The sequence below is a fragment of the Miscanthus floridulus genome, chromosome 5 (genome assembly GCF_019320115.1).
Source record: "Miscanthus floridulus cultivar M001 chromosome 5, ASM1932011v1, whole genome shotgun sequence".
Classification (NCBI taxonomy): domain Eukaryota; kingdom Viridiplantae; phylum Streptophyta; class Magnoliopsida; order Poales; family Poaceae; genus Miscanthus; species Miscanthus floridulus.
Genome location: NC_089584.1, coordinates 111,285,434 through 111,295,010, shown reverse-complemented (window position 1 = coordinate 111,295,010; position 9,577 = coordinate 111,285,434).

Genomic DNA, 9,577 nt, shown 5'->3' with positions numbered 1-9,577 from the left:
ATGAGTTTGCACCAATTTCTTCAACGAAGGTGTAGCCGATCCTAATCTTGCAACCGAACATGATGGTCGATAGTCTATAGACGCCCCTTCCTATCCAAGCTCAGGGGATCAAATTCAATGTCCTAAAAAAAGGATCGGTTAGAACGGATGCAGAAGAATTCTTTGAACAATGTTCCTAAAAGAAATGGCAAGTTACCTCTCTATTAGAGGCAAATTCCCCATCCAGAGCCATGCACATAGGATGAACCAACCCGTAGAAGAGGTGAGAGTGCCATTCTTGCCACCAGGAGTCAAAGAGATTAGAAGAAAAGCTAACTTTGGCCCAGTCATGCAAGAAAAGGGAAGGGAGATCTGATCCTAGTCGAAAAACTCTAGAGGCTTCCAATATTTCACTGATATCTTCTCTTGGCCTCAGTATATCCTTGAAGAAAAGTTGGGGGGCAATTGGCCGAGACCAAACTGATGAGCTACAAACGAAGGGTTGTAAAACTCATAAGTTGGGAGATTGCCTAGAATGAAGGAACCTGTAACCATTTTGCCACGACCGTGGCAAAATTCGGCTGGAAGAATACAGGGCTTGATAAAAGAATTGAATATCACAGCTGCTGTCTCGTCCAAATAGCCGGATTCAAATCAAAATTTGAATGGGAAAGATAGTTCACTATTTTCATCTTCATCATAAGGTAGCCAAGTCAAGACGTCTGCATCAAGCCCTTTGTAAAACCTTTTGAAGAGATGGCCAACATCGACGTTAATTATTATGGCCGATGCAGCTTCACCATAGCTCATGCACTAACGGGTTCTTCCTCCTTCGCCCTTATATTCCTCATCAAAATTAGAGGAAGGAAAGCTCAGGTCTCTAAGATCAGGCCTTACTAGCTTGTGCATATACAAATTGAGCCATAGTTGTATCAGCCACCAAGGGCCGCTGATAGTATGCACTGGTTTATTCTTTAGTAGTTGGGCAACCACCTAGTACATCAGATGCTAAGTAGCTCCTAGCAGATACTTTCCAAGAGAGATATCCTTGCCTAATGCTAGGTGCTCCGCCATGAGTTTATGATTATAGGTTGGACCACAAGATGACCTGTAGAAAATGAATCTTTCCAGCCACATGTTCAGGAAGGCCACGTATTCCCTTTCGCTGACAACTGAACCATCTCCAATGTGGTTCAGAATATAGCTGGCCCATCCTGTACCATCTGATATTTTGGCTAATCTCTTAGAACTAGCACTCAAATACTCATATGGCTGCACTGATCCGATGATCCGATGATTCTGAGACTGGTCAACATGTAAACGTCGGCCAGGGTGATAGTCATTGGACCATGACCAAAAATAAAAGCATTCAGAGCATTGGACCAAATATAAGAAGCAGAGATTAGGAGTGAATCGTTACTCTCCATTTCGGACAACGAGAGCGACAAGCATTGATTCAAATCATAAAGCTCCCAATCTCCACCCTTTTTCTCAAAGATTCTATGAAACCAATTTCTCCATCCCTTAGGCGCTTTAGGCCAGTTTCTGAAGGAAGTTTTATTCTAGAAAGATGAATCCACTGCAGACTGTTTGAAGGGGATCTAGTTGGTTTCTTGATGGATAAAATTGGATGGATCAGGATCACTCATAGGCCTAAGGAAATAGACATTAGGAACAACAGCTGATGGAATCAAGATTTCGTTCCTCATTTCCTAGAAATCGGGTGAAATTAATTCAAGAAGAAAAATATGGGGTAGCGGCCAATACTTGGAGAATAGAAACTTGGGAGCATACCTTAGGAACATGGTCATTGGTCGCCATTACAGTTGGAATAGGTTCGGATCTGACGAAGATAGCTTGGATGATAGCTCGATAGAACAGAGGATTTGCTAGGGTTTGGGGCCATGGTGATGACGGCATCAGCTGTTGGAGTTGGCTCAAGAAAGGAGGAGAAACCGAAAGGGCTGAGTGAATTAGAAGAAATACTATTGGGATGTTATATGAGACTCGGACCGAGAAGTCAGAAGTTACACGTATATCTCGGAATAGAACGGTTGCGGCGTGGTAAACCAATAAACTAAAATTTTGGAATAAAATCATTATCCCAAAATTGGGGGGCATGTGTTTACACCAAAATTTGGGAGAAGAACGTGGAAACTCACAGGCTTCCAAAGTTGTGCCAAACAAGGAATCGATTGCATGAAGATCGATATCAGGTGATTCGGATATGACTCTAGAATCGGATCTCTTGGATGACGTCAGCGGATAGCGATGAGGAGCTACGGTTGGTGCTAGAAAACTACATAGCGGACTCTACAAAAAAGGAAAGATTATGGTCCAAGTTATCTTAAATTATGAATGTTTTCCTTTATGCCAAAGATTGTAACGAATCGTGATCGAGTAGGATTCATATTTAGACTCCGGGTATAAATATCAAACCCAGGCTATTATAAAAAAACACATAATCAATCCAATACAAGTTATTTACTTTTTTTAGCTCTGGCCACCCCTTAGGAGTAGGAGTAGAGTAGATCTCGGTGAGTTCTTCAGCAAGTATGACTGCATTGATCCGGTCGACATCCACTGCTTGTCTCTAAGTACCGTCATGGCTTATACCTCAGTTCGTACGATTACATCGATTCGGTCGACCTCCATTGTGACTCTGGTATAAGTTAGTTATCGACTCTTGTCTAGTTCAAGTATGGCTGCATCAATCTAGTTGACCTCCACTGCTCAAACTAGATTAAGGTCAAGTTATCGGCTCTATCTAAGGGTGGTGTTCCTTCAGTTAGATTCATTAAGTTACCAATATTGCTTGTTGCTTCCATTATTTATTTAATTACAGCAATATCACTTTGTCCGATTGGGATTGATCTAGATCAACCTTATATCTTTTTTAACCCATCATTTGTTAATCTAAACAGATCTAATCTACACTTTAAATGATGAGTTATGTTTTATCGGCTGTTTTACATCAATCTTGATCATGCATAGCATGCGGTTAAGGCATGTTTGATCTTGAGTAGGTCTATTGACTAGCGAAAACTATTCCATGGCCCGTTATCACAGCCTGTGTGATTTTGCCTCACACCCCATTGTTAACATCATAGAGTGGGGATCGTTATTTGGTAGATCTGTTCCTAATAGGATATGACCTTAACTATGCACTATGCCTGAATCGGCTGTTTTAGCCGATATCAAGCACTTTCATGAATAGTTCGTATCACGAGATCATTGAAGTAGCGATAGGTTGAAAGATGTGTTAGCCCCATGATCTTATTATTTTATTACAGCCTGCATGATTCTACCTCATGCCCCACTGATATTAGTAATAAGTTAGGGTCGTCAAGTCTATTGTTGTTTCTACGGACTGCATGATTCTGCCTCATGCCCCACTGGTTATAGCGATAGATGAGATCTAATATGTTCATTATATTTATCTCTATTAAATGGTTGAATGATGATGAAATGTTTCTTTTATAAAGGAGTTTGGTTACTTGCAGTCATTGGCTTAGCATGAACTAGTTATTGTTAATATCTTATTGCCATTGATCAATATTTGTTTAAAGAATGATATTCATTCTGAATGATAACCGATTCTTCTTACACAACCCCATGAGCTTTAACCGATTTATTCTTATGAATATGCTAAAATTGACTATTTAGTCGATCTCATTTCACATCGGCTCTCAGAGCCACACATTCGGGACTATCTGGCAACACCGACATGTTCCGTCCTTAATTACTGATAAACTTTCTCTTCTTGTCAATTGCAGGGTCAAATTGACTAGCATGTCTTGGGAGGAGTGCGCAGGATCAATCACCCCTACGCTGAAGCTAGGCAGATCTCTAGCTCCATCGAGCGAACCCTTTCGGCTTGCTCATGTGCCCTCGGCACGGGACGAAATTCTATGTCGACATGATCACCACCTTGTGCACGTATGTTAGCTTTTCACAAACATTTTCCAAAGGATTAACACTCAATTAACCATGCCATTCGATGCTAACATGTATGCAAAGTTAGATCACTCAAGTGGCACTAGATGACCGATATGCAAACAAATTTGCCCCTCTTAATAGTACGGCCATCTATCCTAAACCTAGTCATCAAGTTCTCTACACGCTATGACCGATGAAATGAAATGCCCTAGGTTATACCTTTGCCTTGCGTATTCCATTCCACCTCCTCCAATGTTGATGCAACACATGCACCAACATGATCAACAATGATATGATCCACTTCATATCATCACGTGATTGTATTGGTTCATCGATCTTGACTTCACTTGCTTTTCACTGTTACTTCGGTCCATCAGCGCCAAGTCATCACTCAACTTTCCCTTCACACTTGCAAATGGTCCATCTAGCCAAGTCATATCTTGATCTTCTCCACCTTGATCACATGACTCAATGTCATGTCTCATGTGTAATGAGCTCCTTTATCATCACATGTGTGAGCTTTGCAACATCTTCAAGCCATTTTTACCTCCATGGCATATGTTGCTCACACACATATACATATGGACTAATCATCTGTGTATCTCACATAAACACAATTAGTCCACTTAGGTTGTCACTCAATTACCAATACCAAACAAGGACCTTCCAGGTACTCAGTGGCAACGCTTCGATGACAAGCATAAAGATTTCAGCGCTGACCCAAGGAATGTACGGTTTGGCTTGAGCACCGATGGAATGACCTTCAATGAGAGGACCAATGACCATAGCACATGGCCAGTGATCTTGACCATGTACAACATCCCAACATGGCTATGTTAGAAGAGAAAGTACCTTCTCCTCACTATTCTCATTTTGGGTCTGAAACAAGCAGGCATTGATATAGATGTGTTCCTCTAGCCTTTGATGCAAGAAATGGAGAGGCTATGGAGGTATGGGGAGCTGATGTATGATGCATTCTAAAAGGATGACTTCATATGTAGAGTCGTAATCTTTGTTACTACTAATGATTACCCCACGCTATTTGTTTTGTCTGGATAGATCAAAGGGAAGACGGGATGTTTATTCTGCTTGGATGGTACTACATGGGTGTACCTAGATGCATCCAAGAAGACAGTGTACCTAAGGTACCGACGCTTCTTAAAGACAAATCACAAATACCACACCAAGATAAACTTAAGATATTATGACAACAAGCCAGAGAATGAACCCCCTCCGAAGAGACAAAAAAACGGGCAACACACGTTCAAAATGGTGAAAAATGTATGTGTCATCCTTGGAAAGAAGAATCTAGATGGGACGAAGAAAGATAGAAGCACACCTCCTGTCGTCGATGTACCTTTCAAAAAACAGTCGATCTTCTTTCAGTATCTGTCTTATTGGCCAGACTTGGAGGTCCCCCATGCCATTGATGCTATGCACGTGTAGAAGAATGTCTTTGAGAGTCTCATTGCTACCTTGATGGACACAGGAAAAACAAAGAATGGTCTAAAATCACAAAAAGACATGGTGCAACTAAATGTGAAGGTAGAGCTTCACTCGGTATCTGAGGGTAATGGAAAATACACTCTGCCCATGGCTAGCTACAACCTAACCCTAGAAGAGAGGAGGATGATATGCACTTTCCTTAGAGGGATCAAAGTTCCAACTAGATTTTCATCAAACGTAAAGAGGCTAGTGTCGATGAAGGACCTGTTAATAAAAAAACTTCAAGGCTCACGATTGTCATGTGATGCTAATAGTATTTCTACCCATTGCAATCAGGGCTATAAAGCCAGAGTTCTTGAAATTGGCCATCACCTGCATGTGCTACTTTTTTACGAAGATCTCATAGAAGACGATTGGCAAGAAAGAGCTGAGTGACCTACATGATTTTGTGGTGGAAACCCAAAACCAACTAGAGATGTGTTTACCTCCTGTTTTTATATAATGCCACATCTCATGATTTACATGGTTCATCAGATAGAGGCCTTAGGCCCTTGCTACTTATATGAAATGTGGTCCTATGAGCGGTTCATGTCGGTTCTAAGATGATACGTGCATAATCGAGCATACCTAGAGGGTTCCATGATAGAGGGTTACAGTACTAAAGAAGTCATCGAGTGTTGTCAAGAGTACCTAAAAGTATAGAGAGAGATTGGTAAACTTGATTCTCATCACAAGGGTAGGTTGGCTAGGAAGGACACCAATGGGAGAAAAGTATTCATTGACAATGATTACAAAGAAGTGAATCAGGCATATTATAGTGTCTTGCAGAGTATAGAACTAATGCAACCATACATTTATGAACACTTGGCTATCATTAATGAGAAGAGAAATGGCCATACAGATGAGTGGGTTATGAAACAACACAAGCAATGATTAACAACATGGTTGAAGGACCAAAACATACCGACTGGAGAAACCACTGATGATATTACAATCAGTAGGTTGGCGATAGGGCCATCAAGACAAGTGACATCTTGGAAAGCTAACGAGATCAATGGGTACACATACTATACCCACACAAAGGATAGTACATGTGTGAACCAAAACAACATCGCTCGAATAGAAGCTCTCGACGGAGTGGGACAAAAGATCCAATTCTTTGGCACCCTTGAAGATATATGAGAACTTGACTATGGAATGAATATAATGGTGGCCCTATTTCAATGCCGCTAGATCAAACAACACTAAGTGAATGAGATTGGGTTGACGGTCGTGGACCTCAAGAATCTAGGCTACCAAGATGACCCTTGGGTGCTTGTTTGTGTAAGTGTGTATATCTATGAGACTACATTTATGTATGTGTGTGAGACTATATTTATATATATGTGTGAGACTATATTTATGTATGTGTGTGACTACCACTTTGTCAAATGAAGAATTGACCAAAATAAAAGTTCTAGATATTGATGATTTCTACAACTTTTATATTCATGACTTATTCAGTTTAAATCATTTAGGGTATCAAAATATAGTTTTAAGTTGCAGTTTTTTGAAATTCAAAATTTGAATACTCCAAAATGTGTCACATGAATATAAGACCAAACTAAAATGATAGAGCATAATTTTAGAAAATTTTAGAAAAAAACACCCCATTTAGAGTTAGTACAAGGGAGAAAGACTGGTTACAAGTTTTAGCTAAGATTAAAAAAAGAAGGTTTCTCTTTTTAATCCCTGGCTAAAACTTGTAACCGGTCTTTCTCCCTCATACTAACTCTAAATGGGGTGGGGTTTTTCCTAAAATTTTCTAAAATCATGCTCTAACCATTTGTTGTGTTCTTACTGCTATTAGTTTGTTCATATTTTCATGTGATTTTGTTTGAACAATTCAAATTTTGAATTTCAAATAACTATAACTTCAAACTAGATTTTGAAACACTAAATTTTCTCACCTAAAAAAGTCATCAATATAAAAGTTGTAGAATTCATCAAGATCTACAACTTTTATTTTGATCAATTCTTCATTTGACAAAGTTTTAGAAAACATTGGTCACAAGTTCATGAATGTCACACAAAGTTTATGAAACTAGATGAGAGATATGTCAATTTGTGAACAATGTTTGCAAACACTTTGTTAAATGAAGAAATGACAAAAATAAAAGTTATAGATCTTGATGAGTTCAAAAACTTTTATATTCATGACTTTTACATTTGAAATCATATACTATTCCAAAATATTGTTTTAAGTTGTCAATTTTAAAAATTCAAATTTTGAATCATTCAAAAAAAAATCACATGACAAGATGACCAAAATAAAAGTTATAAATCTTGATGAGTTTATTTGAGGTCATTTAGTGTCCTAAAGTTGTATTTGAAATTTCAAAATATGTTTTTAATTTTATGTAAAGAAGAAAATATGAAATTATATATATATACATATATATATATATCAACAGATTGTTAATATATATATACATATATAGAATAATTATAAAATTATTATATAGAATACATAATTATTAATTAAAAATTATGAAAATATTTATAGGGACGGCTTCCTCAGGAACCGCCCCTAAAAATCCATTTGTAGGGGCGGCTGGTGTTTTAAGCCACCCCAACAAATGCTCTTCGAGGCTGGTGTTTTAAGCCACTCCAACAAATGCTCTTCGATATATAAGCAGGAGGACACGGGGGCTTCGATTTGGCTAAAGTCTTGGTCGCTCGCTCCCTCTTTGACGCCGACAGGCTACCAAAACTTGGTGCCGCCACGGGCACCACCTCTGTGCCCTACCTCTCCCGGTCTGCCTCCAACCCCCAAGGTCTGCTTAGTGGCCTGTGCATGCGCCACACGCCGTTCCCCGTGCACACGCGGCGGCTAGGGTTTCCACCAGCGACCTGGACGACCACCGCCGTTCCCAACTTTCCCTGGTCTACCTTCCTGCCCTACACGCGCCACCGTTCCCCGTGCACATGGCGGCTAGGGTTTCTGCCACCGACCTCGACGACCACCGCCGCCCCATCTCCAACCTCGACCTCCCCCGCTATGGCCATCATCCCCAACCGCGAGATCCAGGCCTCGACCTCCCTATCTCCAACCTTGAGCTCCAGCGGAGCGCAAGCTATGGCCATCGTCCCCAAGAACGAGATCTGGGCATTCCTCCGTCGTCGGCTCGTCTCTGACCTTGAGCTCCACCGCCCCCCTATGGCTAAGGTTTTAGGACCCTAGCCCATTGCGCCACCACCACCATCCCTTGTAGCTCTGGCGTCCATGCCCCCTCCTCTAGTGGGATTGCCCCGGTGGTCGTGCGTTCAGCGTCCGCACGCGCTCTCCCCCGCCCCATGTGTTTGGCGTCCACGCGCGCTCCCCTGGTGGCCCTGGTGTCTACGCATGCTCCCCTGGTGAGGCTGCACCTATTGTCATGTCCTTTGACATCCACGCCCCCTCCCCAGCGTCCTTCTGCAGGTATGCCCCAACCCCTTCCCTCGACCCCTTTTCCTCCATTCCTGTTGCGCTGAGTTCACGCCATGCTCTATTTCATTGAGACTTGGATATGTTGCTGAAATGGGTTGTGAGACTTGAATATGTCGTGCTCAATTTAGATTAGAGTACCATGTTGTCCTAATGTGTGCTGAAAATGACCTCTTCTCTAGCATTTCTATTTGAAATACCTTTTTGTGTTGTCATCATGGTATTAGTCTTGAGCTAAACAATGTTGTCATCATGGTATTATTAGTCTTGAGCTACTAAAACTATGTTTATATATGCTCACTCTGATTATATATGCTCACTATTTTTAGATATGCCCACTGTCTTTATATATACTCTCTATTTTTATATATGTCCACTATATTTATATATACTCACTGTATTTATATATATGTCACTATTTTTATATATGCCTAATGTTTTTATATATGCTCACTGTGATTGTGTATGCCCACTATGTTTATATATGCTCTCTGTTTTTATATATGCCCTGTGGGGGTATAGCCCACGGTATCCACAAGACAAGACATGGGCCACACCATCAGAGGTGGCCTAGCCCACAAGATCAAGGCATGCACGACGCTGCTCGGTGTGCACCGCAAGCTATTATATAGTACCAAATATGATACTTTCCTTGTAACCCTGCCCCTTCAGAGTATATAAGGAGAGGCAGGGGTCCCCTAGTGGACAGATCGATACATACATCTACACCACGATCCATACATCTCA